The sequence below is a fragment of the Madurella fahalii genome (assembly GCF_045866475.1).
Source record: "Madurella fahalii IFM 68171 DNA, scaffold_1, whole genome shotgun sequence".
In the NCBI taxonomy this organism is placed as follows: Eukaryota; Fungi; Ascomycota; class Sordariomycetes; order Sordariales; genus Madurella; species Madurella fahalii.
This window is the reverse complement of record NW_027263971.1, coordinates 8,197,841-8,217,029: the sequence shown is the minus strand read 5'-3', so window position 1 is coordinate 8,217,029 and position 19,189 is coordinate 8,197,841.

The following is a 19,189-nucleotide window of genomic DNA, read 5'->3' as shown; positions in this document are numbered from 1 at the left end:
CCGACACGTCCAACGTGTACGGAGTACTAGGTAGCGTTTAACGAAGTTGTGGGCCCAGAGCTTACGGACAGAGAGTGCGTCGCATACGTATAGCAGTTGGTTGGCCATTTCTTCTATACCACTTAATCTTGGGCAGAAAGCTCGTGTATATAGCTCAATAATATATTGAACAATAGTATCCTCTTCTGATTAAGTAAGCTTCTTCGAATTAGGTGGAGTATCGCGTCGTGCAGGTTTACTAACGCGTCGACGATAGAGGGTTGAAGGTGGTACGTCGTATAGCTTGGCTATGGCTTCAAACTTTAGTTTCTTATCATTTTGAAGAGCTCTAAGGGCTAAGATTACCCTGGCTTCGTTTGACGGAGGAGATATATTGGATGGTAGAGGAAAAAAATGATGTTAGATACAGGGAGGATACGGGGCTAAGAAAAGCCACTGCTCGCTTATATCCACCGCTCGCTTATAAGATACGTTATACTCTATGGCTTAGTAAACCGCGGCCATAGCGACTAAATCTGGTTAGCTTGTGTAGAGAAAGTTCGTTTGAGATATTCGTGAACTTGATTGGATATAACCTGATCCTCTCCAGTTCGATATCGATAGTATATAGGCCAACCTCCAGTTTACCGAACGGTCGAGACGTAATAATGATGTTTGGCTAATTTAACAGCTCCTTAAAGAAGTAGAAGATATCGTCTTGGCTATACAAAGTTCCAGGACACTTCGTCCAGACCATCTAGGAGAAACAGATTCGGAAGCTACCCAGAGCTAAGGCCGTCCATTGGCGCTTGGAATACGGTAGGTTGCGGCTTTATAGCATAGATTGATTAGAGAGCCTGGCAGTGAGGGGAGGTACTATACCGTTAACGTCTCACCTAGTCTACACGATCCTGATCATCGTATCTTCCCCTTTCATAAGGAGCTTATAGAGCCACCCCTACAGACCCGGTTTAGCTGAGCCGCTGGTGATTTCAAGCAAACTGACGCGCCGATATAGATGCGGGTCCTCGTGTAGCCCTTTATCTTTGTTGCTATACTGACCTACCCAGGTAAGGACGAGAAAGAGCAGCTCCTTCCTAGGCAACTTATGCCTAACGAACAGACAGTATACCCCAGCTATCTCACTATTATTCTCGGCCAATAGACTCTAACAACTGTCATCTGCCTACAGGTTATACATATTCATTTAGGATATCCAGCTTGATCACATTCTACCGTTATAGTCTATCCCCTAGCTTATAGTTCTTGAGTATCAACAGCAGAGGTACTAGCCTCCCCTTCAAAACGAGATAACTCCTACCCTCCTGCAGCTGCCCACTCGGGTCAAGCCCGGCAGGCTTAGTCTGTACGTGGACTACCTTACACTCAATCTCAATACCCTCTACAACGCTGAGAAACTCCACCGGCGCCTTAACCGCCGCCTATGACTACAACGGTATCTGCTATACCGCAGGCCGCTCCGTTTACCTCAGCTCCTACCCTACTTCTTCTTTATCTACTTCTTTCCCTCTACCTGCAGCACCGGCAGATAAATCCCTAACCCCCTTCCTCTCCCCGTCCTCGTTTATACTAGTCATATACGCCTACAGCAGCAGCTGTACATATTACAGCAGGTCCTACACCAGACTGTTGTGCTATAGACCGGCAAGGTAGGAGTAGTGCCTATACTTATCTCTATTATCGTTATCGTCGTCGTCACCATCGGTGGGAGCGTAGACAATGCCTATCGCCTATGCTATCTGTGAGGGTCAAAGACCCAAGGGTAGTAGGACCAGAGTACCTGGGTACGAGCAGTGCACGCGCAACGTAGGAGCAGAGTGCTCGTTAGGGGTGGGACGGTGGTCTCATTGAACTCTGTCTCTCTCCTAAGTCCTGTCTTCCACCCCCCTCTTTATGCCCTGCGATGACAGCGTCTAGGCTCACTTACCCCGCTCGCTGCCTCGTCATCGACCTTGCTTATACGCTCCTTCGACGCTCCTCTAATACGATATCCTCGCCCTTCTGGCCTAGCGTTGTTGTTGCTTTTGCGACCCTGCCGGCGCTGCGGCTTCGGGGCTCCTGTCCTATACCTACGCCGACCTTACCCAGCCGGTCCTCATAGAGCCTCCCTCCTTCCGGGCTCCTGCCCTCAGGAGCTATCCGGGCTACGTGCTCCTTCGTAGGTGGTGTTGTCGACAACCTTACCTGCGGGCCTTATACGTATTAGCTGCGTGCCTGCCTGCCCCGTATAGCGCTCGAGGTACTGGATGTTGGGATACCGCCTATAGTGCTTTCTCGCGGTCCTCGAGTTGCCGCTGCGTCGTCTCTCCTTCCTTACCTTCCTCGCTGTGTAGGTACTTGCAGCTATAGGAACTTGTAGTTACGTATGTACTATAGGTTGTAAGCGCGGGAGTATCGGGGTTACTGCGTTATGTAGTACGGTGAATGTTTAGCTGCGTATTATTGCCTTCCCTTGGTCTCAATAATAGCGTATACGCAGCCTCAATAACTTAGAAGTGGGGGAGAGGGGGTTTTTGCTGAAAAAGGAAGTCAGAGTTGGTAGTATAGGGTAATTGCATTCAGGTTGTATGGTCGTAGCGGGGAGGTAGCTCTGCCCTTGCTTATCGTAGTCGTCCCGGCTCAACTATCTCGAACTTCCTTTATACTGATCTTTGGCCTTATTTTTAGGAAAAGTGGGGCCTCCCCTAGTTCTAGGTATAAAAAGGGCTTTCCTCCCTTCAGTTCCTTTCCTCTCTTTTTCCTTACGGTCTTGCTCTTATAGGTTACGCCCTTCTTACTCCCTTACCTCTCTATCCTTCACCTATACCTTCTATACTTCTCTACCGCTTGTTTTATACTTCTGTAGTTCGGTCTGCTGACTACCTAGTATATTATAGTCGCTGTCCCCGCCCTCGCCGCTCTCGCTCTGCTCTCTTGCTCTGCTCTCTGTACTTCCCCCCCTCTCTACTTAGTCCGCTATATCGGACAAACGCCCTGTAAGTAGCGCCCTCGCTGCTCTTGCGGGGTCTCTACGCATGCTAATCCTTTCTCAGGCTGAAGACGATAAAGAGCCCGGCGGTCCCCCTAAGAAGTCCAAGGCCGCTCCTACGTCTCCTAGCTCCTCGGTAGGTTTCTGGTCCTCCCTTTTCTCGCCTTCGCTACTCCTAACCTGCTTCTCTAGGCTGAAGACGACGTCGCTCCGTCCTCCCCGCCCGCCGCCGATACCCCTAAGGCCTGCGATAAGCTCGCCGAGGGCGCCCGCCGCGTTATTCTATAAGTATTCCTCCCTCGGCTACTAGCTCCCCGCTAATTGTATATAGCTACCGCTTATGCCTCCGCCGTATACTAAAGAAGGGTCCCTCCGCTAGCTACAAGAACTAGAAGAGCTCCGGTACCCGCTGTTTCCGCTATATATACTACAACTATATCTGCTTACTAGTAGGTCCTCCCCCTCTTATTTTACACTGCTCCTACAGTACTTATTAGCGGCGTCTGACTGTTTTTAGGTCCCCCCCGATACGTTGAATACGGTAGTCCGGTTTATAGAGGCCTTTGACTATATAGAGTTCCCTGCTGTTGGTAAGGATATAAATTAAAATTTTTTTTTTTTTTTTTTTACTTCTTAGCTATATATTTCTTGCGCTAACGGTGCTTTTCCTTAGGTTACTGGTCTGGAAGAGGAGGTCCAGGAGACAGGTAATACCGCCCTATACGCCCTCAAGGATTTCTCTGCCCCCTAGCCCCGGTCCGCCGAAGTTGCCGCCTACTGTGCTAGCGCTAACTGCGCTAGTCGTACGCTGCGCCTCCGCTGTAATAGCGGCATTACTGTAGGTTCGTCTTTTACTATCCCTGCTACTGCCGGTTCCTCGTCCTTGCCCTCGGGCGCTACCCCTAAACTCCCCCTCCTGTTAGAGGCGTAGACTGCGGTCTTGACCAACATCTAGAAGCGCTTAGGCGATATAGAGGCGCTGCTTTCGCGCATCGTAGACCACCTTGCCTCTATTATAGAGGAGGGTGATACTGAGGTTGAGAGTGAGGAGGAGTAGATAGGGCGCTACTTAGGCGCAGGTTTTTCGTAGGTTTTTTAATACCCTTAGATAAATTAAAGCTTTTTCCCTTACCTGATATACTCTTATATGCTTATACTCTGCACTGCCCTTGCACCTTCGCGAACCTCGCTTCGTATACCCTTAATAGTGGTCTATTATCTAAGTGTTCCCTAGGTTCCCAGGTATTATCCTTAGGTAGATAGCCCTTCTATTTAATCAGGAACTGCCTATTTCTCGCTGAACCCCTATAGTCGACGATAGCTTCTACCTCGTAATACTGCTCTTCTAGCTCGACGTCGACCCTTTCGTGCTGCTTTTACACTTGTTCCTCGCTACCTTTAAATAGCTCGAGCAGGGTAATTAGGAAAACTCGATAGATATAATAGCATTGTAGAAGGTCCAGCTCGTATACTATCTTCCTATTGCTGATAACCTTAAGGATCTTGAAGGGCCCTAGATACTTATCTACGAGTTTACTACTTGGATGCCGCTGCTTAAGGTACTTTGTTGAAAGCTAGACCTACTAACTAACCTTAAATATCTTATCCTCCTACTTTCGATTATACCACTTCTTATAGTTCCTATTGGTAGCGATAAGGATATCGTAGATCTTTTTGCGGCTTGCCGATAAACGTTTTACTCACTTATCTATAGCGGGAACTGAGCTCTTAGGGATTGTTATAGGGTCTGGGGGATCTCAGGGGTAGAATCTATAGAGAAGAAAGGCTGGTATTAACTGCGTTGCTATATAGTAGGAACCGTTATAGGCATACTCTATAAGGTATAGATGATATACCTAATCCGCTTAATCGTAGCTATAGAACATATACAAGTAATACTCGAGTATCTGGTTCTAACGCTCTATCTGCCTATCTATCTGTAGGTGATACGCGGTGCTCAAGCGCCGTTTAATATCTAAGAGTTCGTATAAGGTCTTCTAGAAGGAGCTTGTAAATAGGCTGCCCCTGTCGGATACAATGGACTAGGGAAGTCCGAAGGGTCGGTAGACATAGTCGAAGAACAGCTCTACAAAGGCATTCGCTATAAGTGTTGCAGTTGTTACGATATAGAGGGCGTACTTCGTGAACTTATCTACTACGACTAGGGCAGCGTTATATGCCTTGCCTATCCGAGGGTCGATCGAGGTTAGTAGGCCTATAACGAAGTCCACTATAATCATCTGCTATAGTCCGTCGGGCACTAGTAGCGCTGCGAGTAAGCTATAAAGGCGGTACGTACGCGGCTTTATGCATTAGCAGGTTACACAGTTGCCGTTAATATATATCACTACGTCCTTTCTTATAGACGGCCAAAAGTAATTGCACCTTAGGCGCTCCTACGTCTTCCTAAAGCCTCTATAGCCCGCAGTCGGTACGTTATAATAGCTCTTAATCAGCTCGTGTCTAAGGGATAGGGGAACATATACTCTGCCTTAATAACGGACGAGCCTATCCTCTCCTTCTCTCCAAGAGCCTTCGCCGCTCCTATACCGCTACTTGCAAGCGTTAGACTAAAGCTATTAATCTTTTAGTTACTCCTCGAGTAACACTTCTTCTAAAGACAGCTACCCTCCTATCGCCTAGGTCCTGTGATCTCCGTTTTTAGCGCCTACAGCGCCTACGATAGGCATACGGTGATTAGGCGCAGCCTCATCGTAAGAGTCATTCCCTATACAACGGCAGAGGCCCCCGGTGCCGAATATAGAACGAAAACTATAGGATAGCCTATCGGGGGGGCTAGTGCTAGCGATGTGTATCTACTTATTGGCATCCGATATAGCATCTTCGTCCTTATCTATAGAGCTGCGGCCACACTTCTCGCTGCAGTCCCAGACCTCTTGGACCACAACGTTACTCTAGCCTTCTTAGCTCAGTAGTAACCTCTTAAACTCTTCTCTTTCTTACTCAATAACTTCTTTATCTTCTGCTATTCTTATACGCAGCGGCAGTGCAACTGTAGTAGACGGTCAGAGTAGTCTTCGGGCTATAGCGACAACGGGGCAGGGGCTAGGGTTCTCCTATCGCCTACGCTCAATCCTGTTCTATAGGAGTTGAAGCAGCGGGTTCTCAGTGCCTTCGCCCGCCTCTTCTTCTTCTATATAGTCTGGCCTACACAAAAGTCCATTAGCAGGGTTCTAAATACCAGGGCGGTACTTAATAACGAAGTCAAATATAGCTAAGTCGTCGCTCCAACGCAGTTGCTATAAGCTTAGTCTCTTCTTGGTCTTCCAGTACTCCAAGTTAAGGTAGTCTATTAGGACTACAACTGGGACCTGAGTATAAAAGAGATACTGGGACCAAATTCGGAATACATCGACGAACGCAAGTAGCTCCCTATCTCCGGTACCGTAGTACGTTTCTTCAGGCATAAGCTTCCTCGATCTGAAAGCGACAGGGTGCCAACGATCCTTATAGAGCTACGAGAGTACTACTCCAATCGCGCACTTCGAGGTATCTGTCTCTATACGGATAGGCAGGGAGGGATCGAAGTACCTAAGGATAGGGGCCTCGCCGAATTTACGTCTAAGCAGCTCGAACGCCTCGGTTGCCTCCTTCGTAAGCTCAAATAGGCGCTTCTAGTCGCCACACAGGAGGTCTATCAAAGGGGCATAAATCTTCGAATAGTTCCTAATAAAGCGACAGTAGAACCCTATAAATCCCAGGAAGACTTGAATGTCGTACACGCTACGAAGGAGCGGCCACTACATAACGGACTCGACGCAGGACGGCTCTATAGCGATCCCCTCGGATAAGATTATATACCCCAGGAACTCGACTTCAGTAGTATGGAATTGGCACTTCTTAAGATTGGTATAGAGGTCAGCCTTCTCTAATCGATCGAGGACTTCCTTCATATACTGCTTATACGCTGCTTCGTTATCGCTATAGATCAGGATATCGTCTAAGTAGACGATATATGTGACGTCTACTAGCCCAGATAATACTTAGTTGATATACATCTGGAAGGTCGCTAGGGCGTTAGCTAGCCCTATCGCCATCACACGGAACTCGTAGTAGCCGTATCGTATACGAAAGGCGGTCTTCCACTCGTCGCCCTCGCTGAGCCTAATGCGATAGTACACATCCTTTAAATCGATCTTAGTATAGATCTTAGCCGTTGACAGACAGTCAAAGATCTCTCCAATTAGTAGGATAGATACGCAGTTCTTACGTGTTACCGCGTTCAGCCCTCGGTAGTCGACAACAAGGCGCAATTTACCCCCCTTTTTTGAGACGAATAAAATAGGGGCGCCTATAGGGCTTATAGAGGGTCGTATCCAGCCCTTCTCAGTAGCAGCCCTGAGCCACTCGCGCAGGGTCTCAAGTTCTATCACCCCCAACAGGTAAATTGGTCCCCAGGGCGGCTGCACATCGTCTACGAGCTCAATGCAGTGCTTTACCGACATCTTAGGGAAGGGTAGGATCCCCGACTTATAGAACAGCTTTTCGTATACCCGGTAAGCCTCTAGGAGCTGCGGCTGCTCCAGCTTATACACCACGTTAGCAGGGTCCTCGTTGGAGGGGATAACAGCTACGAGGGCAAATACCGATCCGACCCACTGTTACTTGGGCTCAACATATAAGCCCACTCGTAGCGCCTTAGGCGGGTAAGCCTATGTCTTGGCCCAGAAGTCGATATCGGGGTTGGCCATTTCGAGCCAGGGCTAGCCGAGTAGGACGACGAAGGGCTCAATATCCGCGACAACAAAGCATAGGAGATACGTCTGAGCTCTACCTTTACAGTCGACAGCACGTATATAAAGGGGATACACTCCGTAGATTCGTATAGGTTGATTTCCGATACCGGCAATCCCTACCAATAGCTCGAAGTACTCAAGGAGGGAGTGCTTAATAAGATAGCTATAGCTGATCAGATTGTAATCTGCTCCTAAGTCGAGCATCGCAAGCGCCTTTTTCCAGCTTCCTTACATCCTAACCATCATATCGGACTCTATATAACGAGAGGTGTCCCCAGCATTGTCCTATTTCTCTGTTACTGCGGCTCCTACACGTTCCTATAGAGGGATCTGGTTACTGCTGGTGGTAGGGTCGTCGCTAGGGCACTGAAGTAACGTATACCCTACTTAATTGCAGCGCCGGCATACCGCTTGAGGGCAATTGGTTGAATAGTACCCCAGCTGATTACAGGTATAGCAGCGTTGTTGCTGCTTATCCGCCCTCTCCGGCGCTAGGGGGTTAGACGGCCCCAACAGACAGTTCCTAGCAATATAGCCCTCCCTTCCGCAGTTATAGCAGACGATATTACACCCTAGTCGCGCCAACGGAGCTTAGACGCCTCTCTCGACAGACTCTGGCGCCGTAGGGAGTTCTAGCGGGGGTCGCAATCGGGAGCAGTATCCTAAAGTCCCTTCAACCCACTGACTGTCCTCAATCCGACAGGCGGTACTTACTAGCTACTAGTAAATAGTAGGTAAGGTGGCTTGGTAGGTAATCGCTAGACGAATCTCCCTACGGAACTTCGGGAGGAGGCCAATTACCCGCTGACTCTCCTCTATCTAGTAGGGGAGGTCGGCAGTAATAGTTGTATATCGATCTACAAATTCCGTTACCGTCTCGTCGTCGCGCTGACGCAAGTTATCAAGCTGCGTAGCCGCAGAGAGGGCACGCGTCTCTGGATCTAAGAGCTGACTACGAAGGAACTTAACGAATTCCTCCCACGTCACTAGGGCAGGGTCGAAGGAAGGGTCATTTTCCCGCTTAATAATATACTTGACCCAGGTGTTCTTAGGGGTCCTATATAGGCAGCTCACCGTATACATAATGCAGTTACTGCTTAGAACGTTGCCGAGAAGGCGGAAGTTTGCCTTATAGTCGAAGAGAAAATTACGAAAAGCGGTTATATTAGACCCATTATACATAGGATAGGTAAGAGTCGGGGTCTTCTACATCACTCCCACCTATACGACTGTCCTAAGCTGCTGGGGCGCCACACTCGCAGGGGTCGTAGGAGCGGGCTCAGGAGGGGTCAAAAGGGCCTCCCGGGATAGATACACTATAGGATTAGCTAGAGGCACTGGTTCTAGCACGCGTTGATTCTAATAGAAGAGCAGCTTAAGCTCAGCTCTTTTACAGCATAGTGCAGCCTCCCGGTACGCAACAGCAATCTGCTCGTCGAGCCGTCGTTCCTTATTAAGCAGTCGCTACTGTTACTTAGACAGGGGTACGTCCGTCTGCGTTGCGGAAGAGCGGTTGATAAGCGGCTCGTCCGTAGGTAGGCGCCCTTGGGTCATGCTAAGGGAATCAAGGACCTGAATGTCCGAAATCTCAGGAATATCAGGAAGTTGTGCGATACTGGAAGGCTGGCTATTCGACGTAAGCGAGCCTTCTATTTCGCTTGCAAGCTGATTGAGAGTAGCGCACTAACGCCTTGGTACCATGCTCGCCCCGGACGGTCTAGTCGCCCGGAAGGCAAGAGTTCAATATATGAGGGTCAAAGACCCAAGGGTAGTAGGACCAGAGTGCCTGGGTACGAGCAGTGTACGCGCAACGTAGGAGCAGAGTGCTCGTTAGGGGTGGGACGGTAGTCTCATTGAACTCTGTCTCTCTCCTAAGTCCTGTCTTCCACCCCCCTCTTTATGCCCTGCGATAACAGCGTCTGGGCTCACTTACCCCGCTCGCTGCCTCGTCATCGACCTTGCTTGCACGCTCCTTCGACGCTCCTCTGACGCAATATCCTCGCCCTTCTGGCCTAGCATTGTTATTGCTTTTGCAACCCCGCCGGCGCTGCGGCTTCGGGGCTCCCGTCCTGCGCCCACGCCGACCTTACCCAGCCGGTCCTCACACTATCCCTGATACAGCCGGGAACATATCCTTATATAGCTCAGCCATAGCTGCATATAGTCCTCGACCAGCTGCTGCCAGCACATCTATAGCTCTACACGCATTATACGCTCCCGCTAGGTCGTGCTGCTGTAGTAGTACTTTGGCTAGGCAGTGCAGTCGAGTATATGCTTATACTATACCGGTGCACCCGGGTAGATAGGGGTTGTTGTTATTACTATTATTGTACTGGTGGTAGTAGGTTAGGCGATCCGGGGGTCTAGGCTGCATTAGCAAGTTTGTACCTTAAGGCACTCCTAAGTCAGCTCTTTGGAGCTGAAGTAGATAATACGTAGGGAGAGGAAACGCTTCTAAAGGATCTAGCTACAGGTAAAGATAGGGAGAATAAAGAGTTAGAAATAGTAGGAGGAGAGGAGGTTGTAGTTATAGATTAGGTTGCTAGAGAGATAGACTATTTCTTAGAGCTACAGACTGTCTTAGCTGCTTATAGTTTCTTAACTACCTTCTTCAGGAGAGAAGGCTATAGTATAGATTTTATAGTTAGATAGTAGTTCGGTATAGAGACTGCTGTATATACCTAGTAACTTAGCTACCGAGATAACGAAAGTCGAGTTTTAGTAGATAGAGGCTATCTTAGTAGCTTTTGTAATGCTAGTTGTACTAGTTATCCTAAATGATATATAGGCTATTAATCTATAGATACTAGATCTCGAGTTTATATATAAACTCGATAGTATCCTGAAAAGTCAGGAGGAGATATAACTAGATGATTTCGTCTCTATAGAAATCTAAGTTACCTGAGAGTATATAGAGGAATGGTTTGTAGCCATAGCTGTTACGTGGTAAAAAATAAGATAAAATTTACGCTGTCTAAGAAAGCTCTGGGCAGAGCGTGCGGGAGCACCGAAATATATTACAGGAATTGGTCAGTGCCCAGAGAAGGTTCCAGAATCCTGGGATCATATGACCCCTGGGATCCTGGCTGTCTGGCCCATCTGGGGCTCCCACCACGTAACATTAGCAGTAACTTAGGTAGATATATAAGGCTCTCTCACCCTCAGATTCGTATAAGCAGATACCGCTCTCCCCTTAGATGAATATATCGAGTACTCTCCTCAGTAGAGGTAAGCTAGGTAATATATTATATGACTTATAGACTTCTCTATAATACTGGAGTTAGCTAACGGCCCAGGAGAGGCTCTCAAGGGCCAATATAGTTTCGGGTACTTCTCTTCTAAGAGGGAGGTCTAGGAACGTTCTAATAAGCTACGAGGTAACTAGCCGGTATTAGTAATACTAACTTAGTTTAGAGAGCTATTATACGCTATATATTCAACTTACATTTCAAGCAGAAGAACTATAATCTCATAGGTATTCTCAAGAGTATAATTTCCAGGCTGTACCTCGTACCTACTAAGTTAAAGTTAATCTACAGCTCGTCGATATCATCTCTAGTTATTTTATAGCTGTTATCAGAAAGGAACTTGTTAATATATAAGCTTAGAAAATATAAAAAGAGCTATATATATATTTCTAACCTATAACTCTAACCTTAAGCTAATATACTCTTGGTTATATAATTAGATCTATATATTGCAATTGATTTGATTAGTCTTGAAACAGGATTAAGACGTTGAAATCTAGGTCTGTGGAACTAAATTATAAAGAACTCAGCTCTTTGGAGCTAGATCTCAGACATTGGTCCGGATCACTGTGATCCGATATGATCAAGTGTGATCCGAGAGCCCAGATTACTGAGATCTATATGCTCGGACCTATAGCTATAGATCTAGATCCTAGTAATTCAATGCAAGTAAATAAGGATAAGAGAGAGTTTCGCACTCGTCTCCAAATCCTGGATAGAAGATAGTTAGTAACGCAAGCTTGTACACACACAATCAAAACACACGATCAATTGCACTCACACTGAAAAAACGCTTTGCACTTACGATTTGAACTCAGAACCTCTACTCTATCAATCTACCTACCTACTACTGTACTTGCCAACTGTATTCTCCATTGCAAGAGTCTTCTGCTCTCACGGGTTAAGTAGTTCCATCCCAACTTTCCGTTTCTCACCTTATTCTATGCTAGTTAAAAAGGAGGTTGTCACCTTCTGATAATAAGCTATATTTATAAGAATTATAAGGTTAATAGAATTACTAACTATTCTAATAGTAGTCTATAATTATTAGTAAACTTCATATTAATTTACTATAAAATATATGTAATTTGTCGGTATATATAATTCTCTCTTTATATTATAGTAGAGGTAATATAAGGAAGTTAACTACTTAAAGAAATAGTTAATTATACAGACCTTACTAGAATAAAGGTTAGTATTTTTAAATGCTAAGTGAATATATTTGTTATATAGTATAATCTTAGTAGTAGAGATATTTAAAGTATCCATTGCAATAGAAAGATAGCTAAAATGATAATAAAAAAGAGTAAGAGAGAAAGAGAGAGAAAGAGAGTAAGAAAGAAAGAGAGAGAGGAAAATATATAGTAAGCTATATATAAAGGTAGAGTAAAAAGTAAGTGAAATAATATATAGAAAAGGGTCTAAAGAAGAAAAGTTTTAGAAAAGGTAGAAAAAGAGAAGAGTATCTATACTCGAGTAAGGAGAGTTAATATATATCTACAATTTATAGTAATATATAAGTTATATAATTATAAGAGTATATATATTATTTAAATTCTATAAAAAGTTAATAACGTATTTGATAAGCAAGTTATATAGATAAATGAGTCATACAGTCATTACCATAATACGTCCTCTTTTCACCTAACATCAATTTCCTCTACAAACTAATATACCTTCTACTTCAAAGAAAGCTAGGATACTCTTGGCTCTCAAAGCTCTTCAAAACAATGAAAATTAAGCCTCCGAGCTATAGCTGCATTCTACGATATACCGTCTATAACTCTCTTTGACTGACGTGTTAGTAAGCTTATATGATATGATCTTCCAGCCAATTTACACCAGCTCACTGATTCTGAAGAGGAGGCTATTATTCGATATATCATTAAGCTAGTTTCATGTGCATTTCTGCCTAGACTATCTGGTATAGAAGACATGGCTAACCAACTATTATGTATATATGATATACCTCCTATCGGCAAGCAATAGACCTATAACTTTGTTAAACGCTAGCTAGAGCTTAATATACGTTGGATACGTCCATACGACTACCAGAGGGCTAAGTACGAGAATCTAAAGGGTATTAGCGAATAGTTTACACTTATATAGAATACCAAAGCCAAATACGGTATTATAGATAATGATATCTATAACTTCGACGAGATTGAGTTTACACTAAGGATCATCTTCGTAGATATAGTTATTATAACCTCTAATAGCCGTAGTAAGATAAAGCTAACCTAACCTGGCAACTATAAGTAGGCAATAGTGATCTAGGGTATCAACGTTCTTAGTTGGGCTATCCCACCATTCATCATCTTAGCTATATAATACTACCTTAGTAACTGGTACCGGGAGTACAATCTTCTACTTACCTAACGTATTACAACTACCGATAATAGCTGAACTACTAATATAGTAGGCCTAGATTAGATTAAGCACTTCGATTACTATACAAAATCTCGTATAAAGAGTATATACCAGTTGTTGATCCTCGACAGCTATGAAAACTACTATTCAACTGAGTTCGAGCTCTACTACCAGCAAAACAATATCATCATACTCTATATACCTCCGTACTCTCCCATAAGTGCCAGCCACTCGATATTAGCTACTTCAGATCACTAAAGCAGGTATACAGTCGCTAAATTGAGGACTTAATGCATATGAATATCAACTATATTAGCAAGCTCGAGTTCCTCTACACCTTCCACGAAGCCTTCTTTACCTCTATGACAGAGAGTAATATACAGAGTAGCTTTTCAGAGGCCGGCTTTATACTGTACGATCTAGAGAGGGTACTTTCTACCCTGGATATACAGCTTCATACGCCAACACCCCCAGCATCACAGCTAAGTACAGCACAACCTTAGATCTTCCAGACACTATATAACCTCCGAGAAGCTAACACATGGTCAACAACTATAAAAACTCGTATTGCTAACCACCAAAACAGCTACCCGACTTCAATATTAGCTGTAGTAGACCAACTAATAAAGATTACAACAGCTGTAATACACAAGGTAGCTCTTCTTTATACAGAGATCTCTTCACTCCGTAAGGCCAACGAAGTACTAAGCAAGTGCTAGAGAGCCAAAAGAATACGTATACAGCTTAGAGTATCACTTACTGTATAGGCTGCATACGATCTACTGGCCTAGAAGGATGGAGGTAGAGAGATAGTTGAAAGTATACAGCTGGGTGGTAGTAGTATAGGAGATGGGTCATACGAAGATATGGTGCTATGGTATATGTGGCAAACCTGGCTATAATGCTCGTACTTGTAAGAAAGCTATAAAATCGTCAGATTCAGCTGTTTCTGATATATTTAACGTGTCTTATAAGCGAGTGGTACATATAAGTGAGCGGTACACTTTCTTGGTATAACATGACCTTCTAACTTCTCTTATTAATTCTACTACCATTTCGCTATAGATTCCTCCTTAGTCAAATCCAGGATTATTTTAGCCTTCAAAGCTATACAAGATAATCCAAAACTTAGTCTTCGAAAGGTAGCTGCGATCTATAATGTACCACTAATGGCCCTGTCTACCCGACGCGACGGACGGTCTGTAAGACGTGATACCCCAGCTAATTCACGAAAACTTACGGATCTAGAGGAGTATACGATTATTCAGTATAACTGAGCTCTATACACACGTATTCCCTCCTCGGCTTCGTTTTGTAGAAGATATGGCTAACCGACTACTACGCGAATATGACGTGCCCTCTGTCGGCAAGCGAATACATAATAACGTCTATAAATATTTGATCAAATAGAAGGGCTTTGGGTACGAATATAACATCTAGAAGACGGTGTATCAATTAAAGTATTCACAATACTTAGTTAATGAATACTAGGATCAGAAAGGAGACAAGACAATAGAAGCTTAATTAGATTATCAGAAGTTTAGAGAAAGGTTTAGAAAGAAGGTAACAGAGGTACAAGCAATTCTATATACTCTCAAGTGACTTAGAGGTTGGCTCCGGAAAATCAAGCTTCTAGACTCTATTGCTTAGAATTCTGAAGATAGTGGAAAACGATTAGAATTGTCTAAAAACGTAATTTCTATAAAGATGCCTAATTCTAAGCAAATCGAAGCTCCTTTAGCCCTAGATTAACCTATCTCGAGTTAGTTTGTTAAGTATAAACGTAGCTGCCTGTGTAAGATCCTGATTACACCTGCTACATTAAACTCTAATACGACTCTTGTTATAGTATCTACCTCGTTAATTCCTGACGAGCTACAACAACGAAGCTCTTACCTAGTAAATACAATTGTACCTAATTTGAAAGGTAAGGTATAGTTAGGGCACAGCAATTTTCTCTGTTGTCTAGTATTTAATATCTATACCTAAGGATGGAGAGATGGATAAATATCATATATTGATAAGATATATAGATTAGAGTATCTCTTGAGAAAAGATTGCTCTGCAATCTATGTATATTACGTAGGAGAAGCTAGCACCACTCAGTAGTATCTAGTTCTATATCCTGTTAGAGATAATAGCCTAGAGATCAGTGCTTACGTCTATAAAGACTCCTCAGATTTGTCCCTAGAAGGCCTTCACTGAATCAACTATCATTATATCTTACCTTGTTATAGATTATGATAGTGTTTATGAAGTGTCTATCTCAGTGTCAAGGCTGACGTCTTTAAGGTTACCAGTTATGAGACTAAGATAGAAACCCTGTAATATACACATACTAGGAAATAGTTTAGTAGGCTCAATATACTCGGTATCAGATAGAAAGAGCTGTTAAAGGCCTAGTAACTTCCTAGAAAAAGAAGCTTAGAAAGGATATTATTCGACCTCAGAATAGACACTTCTATGATAGTGGCTTAAGACTGGGAACAACCGCTTTACACTCCTCTATAAACTGTGTTTCTGGGTACCACCACTTCTCAATCTATACAGTAAGACGGCCCTTATCCGTGTAGTCTATGATATTGACTAGGCTTTCTATACCTGGTCCCGGTAAATCAAGTATACTAACGTTGAAAAGAGGGAGAGAGTTTCTTGGTGCTAGGAATAACTGCAGTTACAGCTATAGCCTGAGGATTGGGAGAGAGTTCTTTTCTCTGATGAGACTTAAAATGATAAATAACCCAATGTGGAATAAGCGTGTGTTGATAGATAAGACTGATAATATCCAGAAATACGTATTGAAGAGAAGAAAGCCGAAGAGATAGATGTTTTGGAATTCTTTTGCAAGGCGTTGGAAAAGACTGTCTTTTAACTAGGAAAAGGAGTATAGAGGTATTGATGCCGCAAATTACTATCAGTATATCGTACTGTTGATTAGGTAAGGCACACAGTGGATGATAGAAAAGAAGGAAGGTGAAGAAAAGACTTCAAAGTGCTTAATTGTTGATTCTATCTAAGTGAGGAAAAGCCGTAGTTATTATAGATTTGATCTTGTCGGCCGTTTCGGCCTTCGGGATAATTGGAAAGGGGGCTTATTGTAGATCACCTGCTTACTGTGGAGCTAATTTTGAAGATCTCCTTGAATACGAGATTTCTTCGCTCCACAGGTGGGATTATAGTGCGTTTAGAGATGCTGGACCCTGTTCCAGGTGCCAGTGCCCTATTCTGGGTGCCAACGCCCTATCCCAAGTGCCAGAGCTCTGTTCTAGGCGTTGTGGCCTTGTTCCAGGCGTTGTGGCCTTATTCCGGATGCCAGAGTTCTGTTCCAGATGCCGAAACTCTGTTCCAGACGTTGCGGCCTTGTCCTGGATACCGTACCCTTGACCTAGGTGCTGTATTATCCCTAATACGTACCTATGATTACAGCTTTTTAACAATGTTACGGCCCAATTATCTTCCAACAAGATAATGCTTCAAGCCATTGGGTATGACGAACCACAAGTTTACTTCGTGAACTTAGAATTGAAATACTACAGTAGCTACCTAGGTCTCTAGACTTAGCATCTATCGAGAATATCTGGCTGTAGCTAAAAGACTGGATGGAAATATACTCTGAGCCTGATATCTAGGACCTTTGTTTACCCAGGTTATAGATATGCTTGGTAGATACCTAGGCGGCTGTGCTAGAGAACTGGTTATTACAGTTATGCTATAGCATACCCAAGCAGTTGCAGATGTGTATAGAGGTAGGAGGGGATACATAAAATACTGACTTTGTACCTAGTTAGGCTCTGTATATTATATTGGCTGGCTTGCGTTATCGGTGTTGTTAGTAGCTTGGCAATACAATATCCATTTTTTCCCCCAGCAGAGGTGTATACCACCACGCTCAGCTCATCATCAACCTCTTCGATATTGATATCAGCTAACAATAGACGGTCTCGACCAGATACAGTCCACTAGCTTTGGAGGAGCTGGACTATAGGGTCCCTCCAGCGCTAATGTGATCAGTTAACAACACCTACCATGATTCCCATCCTGACTGGGCGCCAAAGGCCCTACCTTAGGCAGCGGTCGCAACCCCGCTACGATGCCCAAGCTCTTGCTCAAATCTCGCTGTGAGCACTGAAATTCTTTAGATCGGGCACCACAATATACTCCAGCCGGCCCATATCCTGCCCCGCCCCCTACGTCTTCGCCCATCCATTTCATACTGCTTTTCTCTTTATGCCAGCCTCCCCTTGTATTCGAAACCAGTTAGCATTAGTTGGTAGCCGTCTAGAATTCAGAAACATTTTTCGTCCTAGTGATGGGGATTAATGTCATATCTTCATTGCTGTCATTCTTCTTTTACACCGCCACCGCGAGAGCTTCTACCACTGCTGCAATGGCGAGCTAAGTGCTAGCTGGTCTTCAGATACGCGTAACTGCAAGGGGAAACAAAGCTTCTGGCGGTGCATTTCAAAATAAAGGCGTTCTTCACATAACTCAACCGTCTAAAGGTACTTCTTGCCTAACACCACAATGGATAGCCTCTAACGCGTCGATCTGGCGCGGCGTGGAAAGCTCGACCGGCGGAGGCTAGGTAGATTTACCTCGCCCTACATCGGCCCGTGCCGCCCGTCCGATATACATTCGCTATCAGGAGTTCATCCCGTGCAGATAGGTATCCACATCGCTTGGGCGACTGAACGGGCTCTCTAGCTACGTTTCTTCAGCGGCGGTCCGACGTCCACTTCAGCGCATATAGAGCAGGCCACCGGGCTCTCTCCGCTGATTTCTCACCTTCCTTACTCTTCTCAGCCTCTGCCGCCTAACCGCCGGCCCGCTCAACAAACCCGCATCTATAAGCACCTAGCAAGCTGGTCACTACAACATTCAGCTATCGACCTGGGAGCCCGCTGCCGAAAGCCCGAGAGTGTTCTCTGTCAGATAAAATGCAGATTTAGCATTCTACGACTAACAATCGTGGAGCTCCCCACCTTTTGGGTGTTTAGTGTAGTTGGTAGTTTGCGACATTCTCCATTCCCCTCGCCGAGGAACGGCCCAAATCCCCGCAGTGCACCATCCACTCCTCCATGTCCGCCGGGAGAGCCGGCGCGGTCTCTTGGAGCATACCAACAGGCTCGGGCTGGTGGACAACGAATCAGTCGCGAGCTGGCCACTTGCCGATCCCCTCCCCGAGATAGCCGTTAGCTTCCCGCGTGATCTCCTCCTCCCGGGCTTCCGGGTCAAGCTCTTTCCGCAATAGCATTCTTTACACTACAGGAGGATAAACATGGAAATAGAGGTCATTTCGTAGCCGAGACAAATTTTCAGGCAATCTCTATACTAACCGGCTATGAAGGCGCTTATAACCGTTAAGCACCTCTGTTGTACGTTCTTGTAAGGCTCCTATATCTCCTCCCCACCTTTCCACTTCACAAAGAGTTCCTGGTCGCCATTATCCCGCTTTCCGGAGTTACAAATCTCCTCTACCTCTCACTCTTCCTCGCTAGCATCGTCAGCCACTGAATGCGTCTGGATCACACAATTGCCGAGCCCGCTTCGAGAGCGGTTCGTGGCCTTGAGTTTAGCGTGATATCTCACCTCAGTGGCCTCAAACCTGGGGTTCCCAGGACTTGTAGGTGTGTCCCGGTCCTAAAGCGTCCAGTGCTACTCAAATGGAAAAGGAGTCAAATATACATATATATATTATTTTTCAGACCTAGGACTATATTACCAATCTCCACTTCTCTGCGGACACTAGGTGGGCCTTTCAAGGGTCCTTAGTCGCATTCCCAGTGACTAAGACGGGCCGGGGATAGATCATTTCCTTTTATTATCAATAGCTGTTGCATTAGTTA